Source organism: Bison bison, unplaced genomic scaffold (genome assembly GCF_000754665.1).
Source record: "Bison bison bison isolate TAMUID 2011002044 unplaced genomic scaffold, Bison_UMD1.0 scf7180017864327, whole genome shotgun sequence".
NCBI lineage: Eukaryota > Metazoa > Chordata > Mammalia > Artiodactyla > Bovidae > Bison > Bison bison.
Genome location: NW_011494899.1, coordinates 2697050 through 2720492, shown reverse-complemented (window position 1 = coordinate 2720492; position 23443 = coordinate 2697050). Strand labels below are relative to the sequence as shown.

The following is a 23443-nucleotide window of genomic DNA, read 5'->3' as shown; positions in this document are numbered from 1 at the left end:
AAACTTCAAGAAGGTAGAAGCATAAATTTTCTGTAAGTGAACAATAATATCTACCACAATATTCAAACCAACACTGATATATATGTATTCATATTTTTTAATGAAGGGTATATTACAGCAGCACAGAAGAAATCAAACCGTGTATGGGGGCAGAGGAAAGGAGATACGAGGCATGAGCAAGAAAACATTTGAGCAGAGTTTGTAATCAACAGGTGTTGATCATGAGGATCAAGTAGCAAAGAGCATTCAAAGCAGGGAAAACAGTATCCTTAAGTCAAGAAATTCAAAAGGGGACTTACCTGGTAGTCCAGTGGCTAAGACTCTACATTCCCAATGCAAGGAACCTGGGTTCCATCTCCGGTTGGGGAACTATATCCCACATGCAGCAACTAAGACCCAGCACAGCCAAATAAATAAATAAATATTAAAAAAAAAGAAATTCAAAAGAACTGTGTGTCTTTGGTTGAGGGATGGATGGGTAGTGAGCAACTGGGAGAACGTATCATACTTTCTAACACTAAACTACTTCCCCCCAACACAAGTGTTAACATTTCAAAAAATATTCAAAATCAGGGTCAAAAGAAACCTACAAACTTCTGTCGCTGACAGGACATTGGACTAAGATACTCTAACGGAAATAACTAACAAGTTAACAAAAATAAATAAAACTTTTAAACATAATTCACTGGAGTGCTCCAAAAGTAAGGAGTCATAAATAGGTTAAGCAGCATGCTAAGGACAGCTTTAACCTTGAGGATTTGTACAGATTCCTGGAAACCTTGAACATAATCCAGGTTGAGGAGGACAGGAGATAAAGTCCAGGCCCATTCAACTGAAAAAACTAATAAAAGACCCTCAATATTATGCCTGAGCTTTAAAGAGCTCCATGCACAGCTCAACTGTACAGTAGACATAAACCTTAATAGGGCAGACTAGGACAGGAAGGAAACTTGCCTGTCTCTACTTGGTTAGAGTTGAAAGAAAATAAAATCTCCCATTCCTGAATGGAAAGGATAAACACAGTGATTTTATAGTGGAGAAAACTGGCAAACCTTAACCACATGATCAAAGCAAACATCACCAGTGATAAAGTCAGTTGAGTATCAGGTACATCTTGATACAATACGATGAGATATTTTTTTGTGATATTTTCCACAAAGCAATAATCCCACTCTAAAGATGAGAAAAATATTAGACAAAACCAAACTGAGGCTGGCTATTCTATAAGACAGATGACTAAATCAAAAAGGTCATAAAAAACAAGGGACGCCCGAGGAACTGGCACAGAACAGAGGAGCCTAAGTGCAATGTGGTATTTTGGATGGAATCCTGGAACAGAAAAAGAACATTAGAGGAAATCTGAATATAGTCCAGAATTTAGCTAGTGCTATGATTTCTTAGTATTGACAAAAATATGGTGTTAATGTTAAGATGTTAATATCGGGGAAAACTGGTACAGAGTAATCAGGAACTCTCTGTATTATATTTCCACATTTTCTACAAACCTAAAATTATTTATTTTATTTAAAAATTCTAGTGCATCCCCCTCAAAGCACAATCTCAATGCAAATTCATGGAATTTAAATGGTACCAAACACCTCAAGCATATCATTGCCTTTAATGTGGTCCCAGGTTGGTTATGATCTGAGATAATTGCTAAAAGAAAGTATAAATACTCTCTGGATTCTCAACTTCAACCAACACTTCATTTTCTACAGAAAAAGTTCTACCAAAAGTCAATCAACCAACCAACCAACAAATCAATCATAAAATACACAAGGAAACAATAATTTATTCCACAAGTTGAAGAATGAGAGGCCTAAATTTCACTGAGAATTTTCCAGAACCACCGAAAGATGGCAATTCAAGTTCATGAATCTCACGCCTCTCTCTTCTCATGTAAGAAAAGAGGGATGTGGAGCTGGAGATGGGAGGTTAGATGGAGAGAAGGGAAAATAAAAATAGAAAAATGAACAGATAGAAATGAGCAGAGATACACAGATGGGGAGATGAGACAGTCAGAGAAAGATCCACATCTAGCTATATCATATTGAAACTACGCAAAACAAAAGAAAAGGACATAAGACAGTCAGAGAACACTATACCCAGTAAACAGAGAACATTTATTCAAGCATAAATGGAATACTCATGAAAATTGACCTGTACTAGGTCATAACACTATCAACAAATTTAAAGGAACTGGTATCTGGCATACATTCTGAAATTAAAAAACACTTCTTCAAACAATTTATAGGACAAAGAGCATCGCAATGGATTTCAGGAAAAACCTAGAACTGATTGATAATGAGGAAAATATATCTAAAATGTACAGAATACAAAACAACAAAAAAATGGTATCAGTTCAGTTCAGTCGCTCAGCCGTGTCCGACTCTTTGTGACCCCATGAATCGCAGCACGCCAGGCCTCCCTGTCCATCACCAACTCCCGGAGTTCACCCAGACTCACATCCATCGAGTCGGTGATGCCATCCAGCCATCTCATCCTCTGTTGTCCCCTTCTCCTCCTGCCCCCAATCCTTCCCAGCATCACAGTCTTTTCCAATGAGTCAACTCTTTGCATGAGGTGGCCAAAGTACTGGAGTTTCAGCTTTAGCATCATTCCTTCCAAGGAAATCCCAGGGCTGATCTCCTTCAGAATGGACTGGTTGGATCTCCTTGCAGTCCAAGGGACGCTCAAGAGTCTTCTCCAACACCACAATTCAAATGCATCAATTCTTCGGCGCTCAGCTTTCTTCACAGTCCAACTCTCACATCCATACATGACCACTGGAAAAACCATAGCCTTGACCAGACGGATCTTTGTTGGCAAAGTAATGTCTCTGCTTTTCAATATGCTATCTAGGTTGGTCATAACTTTTCTTCCAAGGAGTAAGCGTCTTTTAATTTCATGGCTGTAGTCACCATCTGCAGTGATTTTGGAGCCCAGAAAAATAAAGTCTGACACTGTTTCCACTGTTTCCCCATCTATTTCCCATGAAGTGATGGAACCAGATGCCATGATCTTCGTTTTCTGAATGTTGAGTTTTAAGCCAACTTTTTCACTCTCCTCTTTCACCTTCATCAAGAGGCTTTTCAGTTCCTCTTCACTTTCTGCCATAAGGGTGGTGTCATCTGCATATCTGAGGTTATTGATATATAAATAAATGGTGTATATAGGCTTAAACGCTTACATTAGAAAAAAAGACTTGAAATTGAGTTAGGAAAACAGCCGAATAAATAAGGTCCTAAAAAATATTAACACAAAGAAGGAAATGATCTGTTTCCAGCCAGCACTGAGCAACAGGTATTTTTCTGGACAACTGGCACAAGTGCCACAAGACCAGGAGCAAGAAAGCCCTACCACAGGAAGCAGAAGTATGAGCTGAGAATCCCTGCTGCCAACACTAAGATTGATTCTGGCCTCATACACACAGTCCATGTGCAGGGAGGCAACAAGAAATACCGTATCTTGAGGCTGGACATGGACATGGGGAAATTTTACTGAGGCTTGGAGTGTTGTATGTGCAAAGCAAGGATTAAAGATGTTGTTCACAGGGCATCCAATGATGAGCTGGTCAGTACCAAGACCCTAGTGAAGAACTGCATCTTGCTCACTGACAGCACACTATTCTGAGAGAAGTAGGGGTCCCACTATGCACTGCCTCTGGGCTGCAAGAATGGAGCCAAGCTGACTCTCAAGGAAGAAGGGATTTTAAACAACAACAATAAAAAATGATCTAAGAAAATTCAGAAGAAATATGATGAAAAAGAGAATGCTCAAATCAGCAGTTTTCTGAAGGAGCAGTTCCAGGAGCGAAAGCTTCTTGCATGCAGTTTCAAGACCAGGCCAGTGTGGCCAAGCAGATGACTATGTGCTAGACTGCAAGGGGCTGAACTTCCATCTGAAGAAAATCAAGGCCTGGAAAGGCAAACAAATCTTCCTCCCTCATACCTTAGCTCAAGTAATAAAGGTGTTTATTGTTCTAAAAAAGAAGAAAAAGGAAAGAAGGAAATGATCAAAGAAAAACGAAAAGCAGGAATTAGTGAAAAGAGAACACATATATAATAGAAACAAGCCAAAATTTATTGCTTGAAGAAACAATATTATAAATATCTGACAAGGTAAATTAAGGGAAAAAATGAGAGAAGGTGAAATAAACAATATTAAGAATAAAAAAGAGGGACTTACCTGGTAACCCAGTGGTTAAGACTCTGCACCCCCAATTCAGGGAGCACAGGTTAAAAAAAAAGTTAAAATGAGGATATAATCTCAGATACTGTAGGGATTAAGTGGAAAATAAGACAGTATGAAAATTTTAAGGAAATAAATCTGAAAACTTTGATAAGGTGGATGAATTCCTTATCAAAAGTTACTCAGGAAGAAATTTAAAACTCACCAGAACTGACTCAAGAGCAAAAAAAGAACATGAAATGATCTCATAGCTATTAAAGAGATTGAATTCGTGGTTAAAAATCTTACATGAAAATCATAAGAGTGAGTCAGTCATACAGATGAATTGTAACAAACATTCATAAAATAGACAGTTTTAATTTTATAGAAGATTCTAACCTCATACTGAGTATAGAGAAAAAGGAACACTCCTCAACTGACTTTATGAGATGAGACTTGCCTGGATGCCAAAATCAGAACAGATACAGGAAGAGTAACTATTAAAATGCAATTTCCATTTTGCCTCAACAAACCAGGACTAGAAGATAACCTCCTTAATGGTGAAAGGGCATTTACAAAAAGTACAGAAAACATTCTATTTAATGGCAAAATGTTTTAAGTATTTCAGGACTAGGAAGAAGACAAGGATGCCTGCCACTGTTTCTATTCAACTTGGTACTAGCAGGACTAACAAATATAGTAATAAGATCAAGAGATAAAAGGAAATGAAGAAACAAAAGCACAGTTATTTACAGATGGCATGAGAGTTGACACTATCAATATACAGAAAAAGAATACACAGAAAATTATTAAAATTAATAATTAGAGTTTAAAAGGGTCAGGATCACTCAATCTCTGAAATCAAATTATACTAATACAACCTATGTAACTTAAGCCTCCCTGATCTCAAAAATCACACAAAGCTATTTATAATCTAGAACTCTTACTCCTTGTCTATTTTTAGAAACCACAGCATTATGATTCTACCAGGTTAGGCCAAAATCAAGTATAAGATGTACTTCTAGGCTTTAAAGGATTTACATACAAATAAATAAAATCTAACATGTGTTCAAAAGCATGCTTTTCCAGATCAATGTGTAATGCGTCTCGGTAGTCTGTCTTATTTGAAATTTCTCTCTCTCAGAAAAAGACTAGTTACATGTAAATTATATATCAATAAAGCTGGGGAAAAAAGATTTAATAATATTTTTATTTTCGTCTGTGGAAAATAAGGTTCGTGGTTATCAGAGAGGATAGAAGCACAAAAAAGGCAAAGGGGGTCAACTGTATGGTGACTGTTTTTGTGATAAGCATGCTACAGTATACACATATATTGAATCATAACATACAAATGAAACTTCAGTGTTATACACCAATTTACCTCAATAATAATTTTAAAAGATAGGAATCCTTTAAAAGGTTTTGTGCAAACACTGGGACATGATATGATAACTTTTAGAATAATCTCTTGGACTGATGGGGGAAATGAGTATCAGCAAAGGGTAGAAATAGGATAACTACTGAGGAGACTACTATACTACTCTAGAGAAGAGATGATGGTGCCATGAATAGGAGTGGTAATAGTGAAAATGATAAGAGCAGTTGGTATCTGGGTAGATATTCAAGAAGTAATACAGCAACAGAAGTGGGATTGTTAAATCTGGAGTCTAAGACAGAAGTGTGATTGCAAGATATAAAACTGGAATTCATCAGCACATATATGGCAGTCATAAGGAGAAAGGAAAAGAACTGATGGAAGAAAAGGACCTTCACTTTGAATGGACAGGACAGAAAGAAGGTTGGGGAGACAGAAGAAAAAGAAGAGAAAGGATGGAATGAGGTCTGGATATACGGAAGCAGAGGATTATTATGTGTATTCCTAGAAGGAAATATGGGAAGAATGACTGATGGAAGAAAAGGTCAGAGAGAGGACAGATAAATGTGATAAAGATGTAATAACACATGAGAGAAATAAGGACACATGACAGAAAGAAGCAAGAGTATATGGGACAGAGAAGACTGATGGGATAAAGAAGAAAGAATGAACAAAGGATAGAGAAGAGGGTGAGATGATGAAAGGGTCAAAAAAAAAAGGGGGGGGAGAAAAGATAACATGGAAATCAAACTGAAATTTGAGAATCCTAAGTCTGATGCAATTCTCAGGAACAAAAGGGGTTAATTTTATGTAATTACTAATAAGTGAGTTATGAACCAGTCACAGACCTCAAACGCATCCCATTAATTTCATGGTTGAAAATAAGAAACGTCTCATCTTTATAGATGTTATATAACTACTTACAGAAGTTGTTCTATGCTTAGAGAGAGAACTATAAGTCAAACTAAATGAACCCAAAGTATTATAAAAGGAACGCAATTATGCTGAGGAATATCTCTACAACTTAACAAAGATATAACTGATCTGGATCTACAGTATCTATCACAGCACTCTGTGACAACAGTTTACCTCAGTCTTTCTTGAAATATATTTTAACTTCTGAGGTTAATTTAAACTAGTATGGTTATGTAATATGTCTCCCTAATCCCCAAATCACAAAGGTACTTGAAATCTAAGACTTTTACTATTCCATGTGTATTTTTAGAAACCACAACATTCTAATCCTATGACGATAGGCAAAAAAAATCATATTGAAAATCTACTTCTAGGCTTTAGAGGATTAAAACAGAACTAAATAAAATTTGTGTAACACATGTACAAAAGCAAATGACAGCATTATATGTATTGGTTTTCTGATATTCCTACCAGAAAATTCTCTTCTAATAATGCTAGTTTCCTCTAGACATTAAGTCAAGATTTTTAGAGGTTTTCATGCTGGTAGTACTATGAAAAAGAAAAGGGAAAAAAGTGCCAGAGAAGGAAAAAAACGCTATAAAAGATGAAACAAGTACCCAAATGTTGCTTTCCAAATACCCTTCTCTAATAAGAAGAACAAGGATTCTACAGAGTGGTAGCTGATTTCAGAGCAGAGCCAAAAATTATATAAGATGAGCTGGAGCATTTCATGGTGCCAGAAAGTAAGGAAGTGCTAAAGAAAAATAAGATGAGTGCATGTCTAAAAATAAGATGGCTATCAAAGGTGGACCAATTTAAACAAAACAAACAGCAATGGTAATAGATTATAACCCAAAGAACAAAACAAACATAAATCCACAAATTTATAAATTATTGAATAATGAAATATGTGGAGGGAGAAGGAACAATTCTTCAATTACAGAAGAAATCCAACTAATAAATATGGAAGAGATGAAAAATATCATGATTGGAATAGCACTTAATAACTGCTTCAATCAAGCAAGAGCCACCAATGAATATAAAAATTAGTATCTGAAATTATAAGAAGAAAAAGAACACTAATATAACCTCTGGTGGCTCAGATGATAAAGAAATCTGCCTGTAATGCAGGAGATCTGGGTTTGATCCTGGGTCAGAAGATCTTCTGGAGAAGGGAATAGTACCCACTACAGTATTTTTGCCTGGAGAATTTCATGGACAGAGGAGCCTGGCAGGCTACAGTCCACGGGGTCACAAAGAGTTGGACACGACTGAGCAACTAACACTTTGACTTTTCATATAACCTCAAAATATCTCTCCCAAAATATTTATTAATTACAAAGGAAAAAAATAGTAATCTTACAATGGAGAAACCCAGCAGACACTCTCTTAGCCAATGATCAATATCACCAATAATAATACACATTGATACCATGTCTCCCGTCATATGAGAAAGCCACATCACTTGTGGTATTTTTCAAAGATGCAAAGCCTCAAGCACGAGAAAACATCATATAAGTCCAAACTGAGGGACATCCTACAAAATGCCTAATTAGTAAGTACTTTTAAAATTCTTAAGGTCTTGAAAGACAAGGAAAGACCAAGATATTGTTACCAGCCAGAAGAAAATAAGGAGACATGCAATGGAGAATTCTAGACTGGATACTGAAACAGAAAAAGATGTTAGTGGAAAAATTGTGAAATTTATATAAAGTCTGTAGTTCCATTAACAGCACCATATAAATGCTAATTTCTTACTTCTGATAACTATACTATGACTATATAAGATATTAACATTAAGAGATGCTGGGTGAAGGGTATACAGTAACTATTATTTTTGCAATTCTTCCATAAGCCTAAAATTATTTCAAAATAAAACAAAAAAAAGCCGATGATTGAGAGCACTGCATCCTGAAATAAACAGGTTTGGAAAGTTCCTTCCTACATAAATATTATTTTCACATCTCTACCAGTGGTGGTTGGATAGCATCACCAACTGAATGGGCATAAGTCTGAGTAAACTCCAGGAGACAGTGAAGGATAGGGAAGCCTGACATGCTGCAGTCCATGGGGTCACAAGGAGTTGGAAAAGACTTAGCAACTGAACAACAACAGGTAGTAACCACTTACAGTAGGGAATGCCAAGTATGGGGGAAAGGATTGCTGTTTGGGCTAATTGATAAGATTTCATTAATAAGGTGATACTCAGCAAAGTTCTGAAATGAGGCTACACTAAAGCCTTTGACTATGTAGATCACAACAAACTGGAAAATTCAAAGAGATGGGAATACCAGAACACGTTACCTGCCTCTGAGAAATGTGTATGCAGGTTAACAAGCAACAGTTAGAACCAGACATGGAACAATGGACTGGTTCAAAACTGGGAAAGGAGTACGTCAAGGCTATATGTTGTCACCCTGCTTATTTAACTTCTATGCAGAGTACATCATGGGAAATGTCAGGCTGGATGAAGCACAAACTGGAATCAAGACTGCCAGGAGAAATAGCAATAACCTCAGATATGCAGATGACACCACCCTTATGGCAGAAAGCAAAAACAAACCAAAGAGCCTCTTGATGAAGCTGGAAGAGGAGAGTGAAAAAGCTGGCTTAACTCAATATTCAAAAAACAAAGATCATGGCATCTGGTCCCATCACTTCACGGCAAATAGATGGGGAAAACAATGGAAACAGTGACAGACTATTATCTTGGGTTCCAAAATCACTGCAGATAGTGACTGCAGCCATGAAATTAAAAGATGCTTGCTCCTTGGAAGAAAAGCTATGACCAACCTAGACAGCATATTAAAAAGCAGACCTTTGCCAACAAAGGTCCTTCTAGTCAAAGCAATGGTTTTTCCAGTAGTCATGTATGGCTGTGATAGCTGGACCATAAAGAAGGCTGAATGCCAAAGAATTGATACTTTTGAGTTGTGGTGTTGGAGAAGATGCTTGAGAGTCCCTTGGACTGCAAAGAGATCAAACCAGTTAATCTTAAAGGAAATCAACCCTGAATATTCATTGGAAGGACTGATGCTGAAGCTGAAGCTCCAATACTTCAGCCACCTGATGCAAAAAGCCAACTCATTAGAAAAGATCCTGATGCTGAGAGAGATTGAAGGAAGGGATGAGATGGTTGGATGGCATCACTGACTCAATGGATATGAGTTTGAGCAAACTCCAGGAGATGGTGAACGACAGGTAAGCCTGGCCTGCTGCAGTCCACGGGGTTGCAAAGAGTTGGACATGAGTGAACAACAACAGCAAAGCCAAGAGGGTATTGGGGAAGAGCAACAGCCTAGAGATTGAACAGCATGTTTGAGGAATAGCAAGATGGTCAATATGGTTGCTGCTCAGGGAAGAAAAGGAAGAAGGCAAAGAATAGATGAGGTGAGCAAATTACTTAAGGCCTCGTTGATGCTTCTGAACTGTGGTGTTGGAGAAGATTCTTTAGAGTCCCTTGGACTGCAAGGAGATCCAACCAGTCTATCCTAAAGATCAGTCCTGGGTGTTTATTGGAAGGACTGATGTTGAAGCTGAAACTCCAATACTTTGGCCATCTGATGCGAAGAGCTGACTCATTGGAAAAGACCCTGATGTTGGGGAAAGATTGAGGGCAGGAGGAGAAGGGGACGACAGAGGATGAGATGGTTGGATGGCATCACCAACTTGATGGACATGGATTTGGGTGGACTCCGGGAGTTGGTGATGGACAGGGAGGCCTGGCGTGCTGCAGTTCATGGGGTCACAAAGAGTCGGACATGACTGAGCGACTAAAATGACCTGAACTGGCCATTGTAAGAGTTTTCTTTGCCTTTTGCACTAAGAGAAATGGAAACGGACTGGAAAGTTAAGAGAACAATAGCAACACAAAGGTTTTACAGGGTAATTCTGACTATCAGATGAAGAACTGGGCTAAGAGATCAATTAAGAAATTAAAGCAGTTATCCAGGTAAGAGATAATGATGTCTGAGCTCAAGCTGTAATAATGACGGGAATGAGAAATGACTAGATTCTGGATATATTTTTAAGGTATAACTTATAGGATCATATGAAAAATGTGAGATATGAGACAGAGAGCAAAGTTGATTTCCAATTCAGGGCACATGACAGGATAAAATTTCTATTTATTAAGTTGGGAAAATACAGGACAAAGTGCTTTGGGGATTTTGTTTTATTCTTGTTTGTTTTAAAAGTTGGAAATAAACTTTCCAGTTTTAATTTGTGTTCATATTCATTATTTTCTTCATCTTCTTGTAGTTTATTTTTTTCTGATTTTTTTTCAACTTCTTGGAAAGGAATTCTTCTGTCTCAGATTTTTAAGTCTTTCCTCTTTTCAACGTTATGCTTTTGGGGCCATAAATGTCTTTAGCTGTATTTCACAAATTTTGATATGTCATTGTCATTTAGTTCAAAATATTTTAAAATTTCCACTGTAATTTCTATTTTATTATTTGTAAGAATATTGCTTAACTATTGGTATTTGGGGGTTTTTTGTTAGTAATTCTGAACTTATCTCATTGTGATTAAAGAACATACCCTCTGTTATTTCAATGTTGTGAAATACTAGACTTGCTTTATGACCCAGGATACAATTGATTTTGTTAATCTTTCAATGCACTCTTGAAAAGAATATGTATACTGTAGGTGTTGGATAAAATGCTCTACTTATGTGAATTAAGTCAAAGTTGTTAATCATATTGTTCCAATCCTTTAAACTACTGATTTCTGGTCTGCCTATTGCACTAGTTACTGAAAGAAGTATGTATTTCTCTCTTTGACTCTAAATTTTTCTATTTCTCCTTTTAGTTCTATCAATATTGGCTTTCTGTATTTTGAAACTATATTTTACAAATACAAATTTAGAATTGCTATGTCTTTCTGAAGGACTATCCATTTTAAAGACTTGGATACTTCCTTCATCTTTAATAATGCTTCTTGCTTTAAACTCTATCTGATATTACTAAAGTGATACTAGCTTTCTATTAGCATTTGCATGGTATATCTTTTCCCATGGTTTTACTTCAGCTCATCTTTCAGTTCAGTTCACTCGCTCAGTCATGTCCAACTTTTTGTGATAGCACGGACTGTAGCATGCCAGGCCTCCCTGTCCACCACCAACTCCTGGAGTTTACTCAAACTCAAGTCCATTGAGTCGGTGATGCCATCCAACCATCTCATCCTCTGTCGTCCCCTTCTCCTCTGGCCCTCAATCTTTCCCAGCATTAGGGTCTTTTCAAATGAGTCAACTCTTCGCATCAGGTGGCCAAAGTATTGGAGTTTCAGCTTCAACATCAGTCCTTCCAATGAACACCCAAGACTGATCTCCTTTAGGATAGACTGGTTGGATCTCCTTGCAGTCCAAGGGACTCTCAAGAGTCTTCTCCAACACCACAGCTCGAAAGCATCAATTCTTCAACACTCAGCCTTCTTTACAGTCCAACTCTCACATCCATCCATGACTATTGGAAAACCATAGCCTTGACTAGACAGACCTTTGTTGGCAAAGTAATGTCTCTGTTTTTTAATATGCTATCTAGGTTGGTCATAACTTTTCTTCCAAGGAGTAAGCATCTTTTTATTTCATGGCTGTAATCACCACCTGCAGTGATTCTGGAGCCCAGAAAAATAAAGTCTGCCACTGTTTCCACTGCTTCTCCATCTATTTGCCATGAAGTGATGGGACCAGATGCCATGAACTTTGTTTTTTGAATGTTGAGCTTTAATTAAGCCAACTTTTTCACTCTCCTCTTTCACCTTCATCGAGAGGCTCTTTAGTTCTTCTTCACTTTCTGCCATAAGGGTGGTGTCATCTACATATCTGAGTTATTGATATTTCTCCCGGCAATCTTGTTTCCAGCTTGTGCTTCCTCCAGCCCAGCCATTTCTCATTAAGTATTCTGCATAGAAGTTAAATAAGCAGGGTGACAATATACAGCCTCGACGTACTCCTTTTCCTATTTGGAACCAGTCTGTTGTTCCATGTCCAGTTCTAACTGTTGCTTCCTGACCTGCATACAGGTTTCTCAAGAGGCAGGTCAGGTGGTCTGGTATTCCCATCTCTTTCAGAATTTTCCACAGTTTATTGTGATCCACACAGGCTTTGGCATAGTCAATAAAGCAGAAATAGATGTTTTTCTGGAACTCTCTTGCTTTTTCCATGATCCAGCGGATACTGGCAATTTGATCTCTGGTTCCTCTGCCTTTTCTAAAACCAGCTTGAACATCTGGAAGTTCACGGTTCATGTATTGTTGAAGCGTGGCTTGGAGAATTTTGAGCATTACTTTGCTAGTATGTGAGGTGAGTGCAATTGTACGGTAGTTTGAGCACTCTTTGGCATTCCCTTTCTTAGGGACTGGAATGAAAACGGACCTTTTCCAGTCCTGTGGCCACTGCTGAGTTTTCCAAATTTGTTGGCGTATTGAGTGCAGCACTTCCACAGCCTCATCTTTTAGGATTTGAAACAGCTCCACTGGAAGCTATTTCTAAATCTTAATCAGCTCATCTTAATCTTGTTTTAAAAATTTATTTTATGAAATTTATAGATTTTTAATATTTTATTTATATTTTGTTTAAATAAATATATAAATATATTTTATGTGTTATTTTATATATAACATATAATATTATATATTATATTAATCTATTATGTGTTAATTATAGATTAACACAATGGAAAAATGGACAAGAGACCTGAACAAGCACTTTCCCAAAGAAAGTATCCAATAACTACTAACAACATGAAAAAACAGTCAACTTCTTTGGTAATCACAAAATGAAAATTAAATCTGTAAGGAAATAACACTTCACATCCATCAGAATGATTGAAAAGAAAAAGACTAACAATAACAAGTGTTGATAAGAGGATAGGTCATCTCAAGACTCCCATGAACTGCTGGCAGGAATGTGAATGGCATAAACACTTTGGAAAACCGGCACTGTCTACTAACAGTGAAGAAATGCCTACCCTATGACTCAGCAGTGCCACTCTTATGCATATATCCTCCCAGAATGTGTAAACATATTTACTGGGAGATGTACAAAAATGTTCTCTGTAGCTTTGTTCATAATGGTTCATCTAGAGAAAAATGGATGAGTTATGATGTTCATAAAAGGAACTTGATGGAATTCAACAACTAATCTATGGGAAAAAAAACAGTTGGATCCTTCATACTTACTTTCTATTATCATATTTTTTAATGGCTAGGAAACTCTTATTGAAAGTTTAGGGTAGTGGTAGGAAATAACACTACAAGACTGGTAACAAGTTGAACGTAGTAAGTCCCCTACATACCAAAGAACTTCCATTCTGAGAACATGTTCATGAGTACAAGTTGTTCATCTAATCTGTTCATAAGTTCCACAAAATTAGCCTAGGTACCCAACTAATGGGGCTTCCCAGGTGGCACTAGTGGTAAAGAACCTGCCTGCCTTTGCAGGAGATGCAAGAGATGTGGGTTTGACCCCTGGGTCGGGGAAAATCCACTGGAGGAGGACATGATAACCCACTCCAGTTTTCTTGACTGGAGAATCCCATGGCCAGAGGAGCCTCGCAGGCTACAGTCACTAGGAATGCAAAGAGTTGGACATGCTTGAAGCAACTGAGCATGCATGCACCCAACTAATATAATCAGCTATATAGTACTGTAATACTTACAATACTTTTTACATTAATAATGCACTAAAACAAATATAAAAAATAAAATGTTTTTAATCTTACAATACAGTATCTTGAAAAGTACAATAGAACCAGCTACATCACTGCTGCTTTTATGCTTGCTTCCAGACATCCTGGGCTTGAAATAATGATACTGTACCACTGCACTCTGCTGCTGTTGCTAAGTTGCTTCAGTTGTGTCCAACTCTGTGCAACCCCACAGACGGCAGCCCACTAGGCTCCCCCGTCCCTGGGATTCTCCAGGCAAGAACACTGGAGTGGGTTGCCATTTCCTTCTTCAAGGCATGAAAGTGAAAAGTGAAAGCAAAGTCGCTCAGTTGTGTCCGATTCTTAGCGACCTCATGGACTGCAGCCTATTAGGCTCCTCCGTCCATGGGATTTTCCAGGCAAGAGCACTGGAGTAGGGTGCCATTGCCTTCTCCACCACTGCACTCTAAACAGTACTATGAAGTACACAAAAGCACAACCATTTGTAGAGGATGCATGCACATGATAATGGGCACCAGACACGTGGACCAACTTACATAACTAGGCACACAAACACACATTGTCATCTGTGAAAGTTTGCAACTTGAAGGTTTGTATACAGGGGACTTACTACATTAGACAACTTTACCCTGTATGTCTTCTTTGGAAAAATTTCTATCCAGGTGTTTACACACTTTTTGACTGTATTGTTTACTTCTTCAATATTGAGTTGTACAATGTGTTTTTATATTTTAGATGTTAACGACTCATCAGTCACATCATTTGACATATTTTCTCCATCTATAATCTATATTCTCATTTTGTCAATGGTTTCCTTTGCTGTGCAAAAGCTTTTAAGTTTGATTAAGCCTCATTTGTTTATTTTTGCTTTAGTTCTTTTAGCTTGGGAGACTGATTTTTTTAAATATTTTTATGATTTAGGTCAGAGAATGTTTCCCCTATATTCTCTTCTAGGAGTTTCATGGTGTCATATCTTATATTTAGGTCTTTAAACCATTTTGACTTTTTGTATATGGTATGAGGGAATGTTCTAATTTCATTGATTTACATGCAGTTGTCCAGCTTTCCCAACACTATTTACTGAAGAGACTGTCTTTTCTCTATTGAATATCTTATCTCCTTTGTCATAGATTAATTGACTGTAGGTGTGTGGGTTTATTTCTGAGCTCTCTATTCTAGCCTGTTGAACCATATATCTATTTTTGTACCAATACCATACTGCTTTGATTGCTGCTGTTTTGTAGTATAGTCAGAACTCTGGGAGAGTTATGTCTCCAACTTTGTTCTTTTTCCTCAGGACTGCTTTGACAATTTTAGGTCATTTAGGTCATATAAATTTTAGGATCATTTGTTTTAGTTGTGCAAAATGTCATGGGTATTTTGATAGACCTTGCATTAAATTTGTAGATTGCTTTGGGTAGTATGACCATTTTAACAATACTAATTCTTTCAAGAGGATGGGATATCTTTCCATTTCTTTGAATCATTTTCAATTTCCTTTATCAATGTTTTACAGTTTTCAGTGTATAGATCTTCCACCTCCTTGGTCAAATTTATTCCTAGGTATTTTAAATTTTTGATGTGATTTTAAATCTTTTACACTCTTTTTTTTTGATATTTCATTGCCAGTATAAAAAGAAATAAAATGGATTTCTTTACATTAATATTATATATTGCTATCGTGGTGAATTCATTTATTAGTTCTAATAGATTTTGTGTGGAGACTTTATGGCTTTCCATATTATGTACCATGTCATCCACAAATGTTGACAGTTTTACCTCTTCCCTTCCAATCTTGAGTATCTTTTATATCTTTTTCTTATTTAATTGTGGCTAGGATTTCCAATATTATGTGGAATAAAAGTGGTGAGGGTGGGCATCCTCATCTTATTCCTAAAGTTGGTAGGAAGTCTTTCAGTTTTTCACCATTGAGAATTATGTTCAGTTCAGTCACTCAGCCATGTCTGACTCTGCGACCCCACGAACTGCAGTACGCCAGGCTTCCCTGTCCATCACCAGCTCCCAGAGCTTACTCAAACTTATGTCCATTGAGTTGGGGATGCCATCCAACTATCTCAACCTCAGTCATCCCCTTCTCCTCCTGCCTTCAATCTTTCCAGCATCAGGGTCTTTTCCAATGAGTCAGTCCTTCACATCAGATGGCGAAAGTATCAGAGTTTCAGCTTCAGCATCAGTCCTTCCAATAAATATTCAGGACTGATTTCCTTTATAATTGATTAGTTGGATCTCCTTGCAGTCCAAGAGACTCAAGAGTCTTTTCCAACACCACAGTTCAAAAGCATCAATTCTTTGGCACTCAGCTTTCTTTATAGTCCAACTCTCACATCCATACATGACTAATGTAATTATGAATTATGAATTGAGAATTATGTTAACAATGGATTTGTCATGAATGGTTTTATTATGTTGAGATAAGTTCCCTCTAGAACCACTCTGGTGACAATTTTTATAAGTGGACACTGAACCTGGTCAAATGCTTTTTCTGCACCTGTTAAGATGATCATGTGGTTTTTTATCTTTCCTTTTGTTAATGTAGTATATCACATTGATTGATTTGGATATACAGAACTATTCTTGTGCAAATGGAATAAATCCAACTTGATCATGTATTTACTACTGGACTCAGTTTGCAAATATTTTGTTGAGTTTTCTCATCTATGTTTATCAAAGACATTGATCTGTAATTTTCTCTTTTTTAAAATAATTTTATTTATTTATTTTTGAGTGTGCTGTGTCTTCACTGCTGCATGGGATTTACCTAGTTGCAGTGAGTGGAGGCTACCCTCTAGTTACGATGGGTGGGCTTCTCATTGCAGTGGCTTTTCTTATTGCAGAGCACAGGCTCTAGGGCCACAGGCTTCAGTAGTTGTGGCACATGAGGTCAACAGTTGTGGCTCCCAAGGTCTAAGGCACAGGCTCACTAGTTGTGGCTCACAGGTGTAGCTGCTCCGTGGCATGTGGAATTGTCTTGGAACAGGGATTGAAACCATGTCTCCTGCATTGGTAGGAGGATTCTTTACCACTGAGCCACCAAGGAAGCCCCTATAATTTTCTCTCTTTTTTTTGTAGTGCTTTGTCTTGTTTTGGTATTAGGCTCCTGGTGGCTTCATAGGATGAATTTGGGAGCATTCCCTCCTCCTCAATTTTCTGTAATAATTTGAGCAGGATAGGTGTAAGTTCCTCTTTGTCTGATAAGAGTTCTCCAGTGAAGCTGTCTGGATCTGGACTTTTATTTGGAAGGACTTTTAAAAATTATAGATTCTATTTCACTTCTAATGATTGTCTGTTCAACTCATCTGTCTCTTGTTGAATCAATTTTGGCAGGCTATATGTTTCTAGAAATGTCTCCATTTCATCTCGTTTGTCCAATTTGTTTGCATGTATCTTTTCATAGTACTCTCCTATGATTTTTTTTATATTTCTGTGGTATCTGTTGTTGTTTCCTTCTTTCATTTCTTATTTTACTTGGGTCTCTCTTCTTCTTGGTGTGCATACCTAGAGGTTTGACAATTTTGTTATCTTTCCAAAAAGAGAGCTCTTGATTTTACTGCTATTTTCTACTTTTTAGGTCTATTTTATTTGTTTCTTCTCTGATTCTTCTCTCATCTTTATTATTTCTTTCTTTCTGCTGACTTTGGGTTTTGTCTGTTCATTTACTTTAGGTGGTAGGTTAGGTTGTTTATTTGAGAATTTCTTGATTCCTGAAGAAGGCCTGTACTGCTATGAACTTCCCTCTTAAAACAGCTTTTGCTGTATCCCATAGATTTTTTTTTTTAAGATTGTATTTTCATTTTCACTTGTCTTAATGTATTTTCTGATTTCTTCTTTGATGACATCATTGATCCACTGGTTTTTTAGTAGCATGTTGTTTAGTCTCCATGTGTTCATTCTTTCCCTGTTTTTCTTTCTGTGGTTGCTTTCAAGTTTCATAAAATTGTAGTCAGAAAAGATTCTTGAAATAATTTCTATCCTCTTAAATTTACTGAGGCTTGTTTTGTGACCTAGTATGCTGTCTATACTAGAGAACATTCCATGAGTGCTTGAAAAGAATATGTATTCTGGGTTTTTTTTTTTTGGATGAAGTGTCCTGTAGATATCAATTAAGTCCAACTGATCTATTATCTCATGCAGTTTCCAAAGACAGAGGAAGACAGAAACATTTCTTAAATTCCAAACAAGAGGGCCTGGACCTGTCATGGACTACAAACAAATTCTAATTGCATCTGCTTGCACATGTGAAAAAAAAAATGTTCCCTGACTGTCAAATGTTACATAATTATATAACAAAACATAATCTAATTAGAGAAAAAAGCAACAACAGAAGTGTACTTAATGAACTAACTGTGTGAACTACATTATCCTACTTAGGTTAAAAAGTCATATTTAGGCCTGTATTAACTTTTACTATCTTTAGGGTCCACTAGTGGAATGGTCCACACCATTTTTATATATATATTTTAATATTAATAACCAGTGACACAATGTAGAAAAGTATATCTGAAGCATTTTCATTCATTCATTCTTTAGATAAACATTTTGGCATTTTCTTGAGATACAAAAACAAATATAGAACTCCCATCTGTCAGGCCTCCCTAGTTTAATGAACATAAGCTATAAAAAACTATTACATGTCTTAGTAAATGGTATTATTAAAGTTTATGGTACTAAGAAAATGCAGAGGAATTAACTCTGTCAAGGGAGGATCATAAAGTTTCACAAAGATGATGTTTGATATGAGTCTTTAACTATCACAGCATTTCATTTTATGACAATAGTGGAAGATGATCTTTAATACAAGTATCATACATCTTTTGGAACTGAATTACACTAGTACAACTATATGTAACTTATGCTGTCCTCATTTCAAAAATCACTTTGAAATACTTGTAATCTAGGCCTCCTACTAATCTTTGTCTATTTTTAGAGAGCATTGCATTGTAACCTCTGAAGGATAGGCAAAATCAGGTAAGAGATCTATTTTGGGGCTCTAGAGGACTTACATGGAATTAAATAAAATCTGTTAAACATTTGTAAAAAGCAAACTGTCTTAGAGAACTATAAATAATGGGTTTTGTTGTCAAATAGCCTAAAAGAAATTTCCGAAAATTTTATTCAAAAATGCTGAAAGTTATACTGATTTTGCTTATCCATGACCTAAATTAAACACAAGCAATTCAAGTTTTCCAGAAGCTTTCTCCAATAGTAACTAAATAAGTACACCAAAAGTAACAATAATAATAAAAGAAGAAATCTAGAAGTTCATAGAAGGTGAACCACAGTATTCTAATGTAATATGATTTGTGACTTTCCCAAAATGTCAGTAACGACAGTGACAGTACTGTCAGTGACAGTACTACTCACCACACTGACAATGCCTTGAACAATCCTATGTAACCATTTATTTATTCAATAAGTATTGAGAACCTATTAGGAACTGGGGACTATACTAGATATTAGGGACACAACTGTGACATTTTTTAAAAAAGACATTCTATTATATAGCTATAGCTTACCTTCTAGTAGGGGATGAATGGTGACAGAATAATAAAAAAGAAATCGGTCAAATGGTAATAAGTGAAGAATAAAAGGTTAAAGGGGGAATAAAAGAATGGAGATTGCTATTTTATATAAGACTGTCAGGAAAATCCTCAGTGATAATAGACTATTCATGCAGAGATCTGAAGGGAACTGAGAGAACAAGTCACACTGATAGAAAAACATTCTCCACAGAGGGAACAGCAAACGTATAGTCCAGATTGGGAATATGTATAACACTGTAAAAACAACACTCAAAAGGCCACAATGGCTGTAGCACAGAGAGTGAAAGACAGAGTGGTTAGAAACCAGGTTAGAAAGCTATCAAATTCCCATTCACACAGTATCTTATAAACTATTTTAAGGATTATGCCTTTTACTCTTGAGATATAAGTCATTAGAAGATTGATCTTATGGCTACAAAGAATTGTTAATAGGTTGAATTGGAGGAAAGGCAGAGCCAGGGAATTCTCAAAGGGAACTATTGCAATATTCTATGTAGTGGCTTGGGCCAAGGTAGTTAATATGGGGGTATGAGACATGGTCTGAGTTTGGATACTTCTTGAAAGCAGATCCAATACAATTTAATTATGTTTAAGTAAAAAGGTATAAATAAAAGCAGGCAAACAAGCAAAAAACAAAACAAAAAGTTTTAAGAAGTACGAAATGGCACATTTGCAAAGGGACCAAAGAAAACTTCTACTTTAAAATAATTGAAATGAAACATAATGATGAAGTTTAAAAGAGAACTCATGAAACGGAAAGCTGACATAAATTTTACAAAACAAAATAATGAGAGACAAAGAGACGGAAAATAAGGAGAAGACCTTAACAATGCAGTGAAAACATCTAACATGTACAAATAGAGTTCTGAAAGGAGGATGAGGTGAGGGCAATATCTGAAAAGGAAACAGCTGAAAAATTTTCAGAACTCATGAAAGATACCAACTCTCAGATTCAAGGACCCTTACAAATCTAAGAGGAATAAATGTAAAGAAACTTACACAACACTCATCACTGAAAAGCTGAAGAATATGTAAGAGAAAGAGAAGATATAAAATTAGACAAAAAGGAACAACATATTACCCTCAAAAAAGTAATAGTGGGAACGGTAGCTGACTGTAGCTATTATCTCCAGAATGCTGGGAGAAATACTGTCAATCTAGAATTCTGTACCCAGTGTAAGGACAGAAACACAATATTCAGACAAACAAAATTTGAGAGTCTCCCACTAGCACTACAGACAATGTGATTCCAAGTGGAATATTTGAGATTTTAGGAAGAAAACAGAATACAGAAGGTAATATATATGTATATAAAGAAACACTGGCTTTATAAAACAATAAAAATAATGCATTTTGGCTTTTTATAAAGCAAATAAACACAAAAAAACCAGACAGACAGAATTCGAATATACAGGTCAGGAGGAGACTAACTGAAGTTTAAAAGTTTAAGTGTTTTAAGGTATGATCCAATATACAAAGTCACTGATTAACTGATCAGTATGGCTGCAGTAATTTCTAGGGTAAATACTAGAAGAATAGTTAAAATAATGTATAATTACCAAGCTTGTACAAAGAAACGAACAAAATGTAAAATAATTAAGTTTAGAAGAGGACGATAAAGAAATAAAACAAGCAGAACAAAAAGTAAACACAAAATAAGATGGCATACATAAATCCAACACAAAGGCAATTATAATAAATGTAAATAGGCTTCAATTAAAAACTACAAACTGTCAGACCAATTAATCAAAATGCCAAAGATATGCTACTTATAAGAGATATCTAAAACAAAGTTTCCAGAAAGAATGAAACAAAAGGATACCAAAGTTCACCATAAAAATATCAAAGAAAGCTGCTGTAGCCATATCAGTTACAAACTAATTAACTAAGAAAAAATACTTAGCAAACTTCATGACAAACACTTCAATTCACCAGAAAAATAAATAAATTTAAATATAACACATACATCCATCACACTTCATAATGATATAAAACCTAGAATAATCCATTAATCAGGAGGACATATATTACAATAATCTTATAATGTATAAAGTAAAAAGTGACAGAACTTCAAAGAGAAACTCATGACTAAATTGGGGGAGATTTTAACACTCTTCTGATAATAACTGAGATACACAAGCAGACCAAAAATAATCATAGAAAATTTGGAGAACACATTAACAGCTTTGACCTGATGAGGTAAATAAAAAAATACTCCACACAATCACAGTAGTAGACTACTGCTTAAACAATAGTATTAACATGGAACTTAGGCAAAAAAAGAAAATTGACTAGGACATTAAAAAAGTCTAAACAAATTTCATGGAATTCAATACTGCAGAGCATATTCTTTGACCTTTATGTATTTAAGCTAAAAATTAATACCCAAAAGATAATTAGAAAAACTTCATGTTTGAAATATAATAAATATTATAAATAAATTCTATAGTAATACTAAAGTATATTTAACATCTAAATCTCTATATTAGGGAAAAAAAGGCTAAATATTATCAGCCTAAACATGTATCTCAAGAAGTTAGAATAAGAAAAAGATACCAGGAGGAAGAAATAAAAGTAACAGGAGCTATCAATGAAATTGAAAACAAATCTACAATAGAGAAAGATGATCAGTAAGGACAAAAGTTGGTTCTCTGAAGATAATTAATCAACATCTAACTAATTCATCACAACAAAAAGAGAGGACAGAAATAAGCAATATCTAAGACTGAAAGGGAAAATAATGCTACCTACATTTGGATCATACACAAAAATAAGTGGGTTTCAATTTCAAGTAATGGCCTAATTATTTAGATCAATATTCCCACTAAAAACAAATAAAAAATATTTTTAACATATAAAAATACACCTTATTAAAGTAGCTAAGATCTGACAAGACAATAAGGAATTAATAAACTAAAAGCTAAGTAGAACATATAATCAGCTTTTGCCCTAAGAGCATTTGCTAATCCTAAAGCATCTGAAGAGTGGTTTTAATCATCTGATGATACAAGGGAAATAGAAGACAAAGCCTAGGATCTGTTCAAGATAGAAGGTTTAAAAGAAGATACCCCAAAACAGTGGCCAGGGTGTCAAAACACTACACAAACCCTCAAGAAATTAGTAAATATATAAAGTCCTCCTTCATACTACACAGTGGTGAGGTTGCCTATGGCATTCAGCAGAAAAAAAGGGAAGAAAATCAACAAAAAGAAATGAATCTCTTAAGCACTGACCAGCCCTGGGGCAGAGATGAAGCTCAAATTCAAATCATCAGGATAGTACAAGAAACTTCAAACCAAAACATTAAAGTGTTCCTCAAGTTGCAGTGATGGATGACACTAAGAAATAAGTTCAAATTCTCTCCGAACAAAGGAACCCTCAGGAATTCCCTACCAAAAATTTTCAAAGGTGATGAGAAAAGTCCTCAAAGCAGCGAGAGCATTAGGGATAGATGACAGATTACCTTTAAGGGAGCAACAGTTCTCAATAGCAACCCTGTAAACCAGAAAGCAGGAGTATATTTTCAATAAGCGGGAAAAACAAAAACAACCCAAAACTCAGCAGTTTAAAATTCTATATGCATGAAAATATTTTTAAAGAATTGAGATGAACGTATCAGTTCAGTTCAGTAACTCAGTCATGTACGACTCCTTGCGAGCCCATGAATCAAAGCATGCCAGGCCTCACCGTCCATCACCAACTCCTGGAGTTCACTCAGACTCACGTCCATCAAGTCAGTGATGCCATCCAGCCAT

General features: G+C 36.0%; 1 protein-coding gene and 1 pseudogene across 3 annotated transcripts in view; one reads left to right on the top strand and one right to left on the bottom strand.

The window, feature by feature from the left end:
• The window catches only part of CRY1 (cryptochrome circadian clock 1), a 96216-nt gene that overhangs the window by 42245 nt on the left and 30528 nt on the right, over window positions 1-23443 (bottom strand). The gene's annotated exons all lie outside the window — the stretch shown is intronic.
• LOC104998342 lies at window positions 1857-4015 on the top strand (annotated as a pseudogene).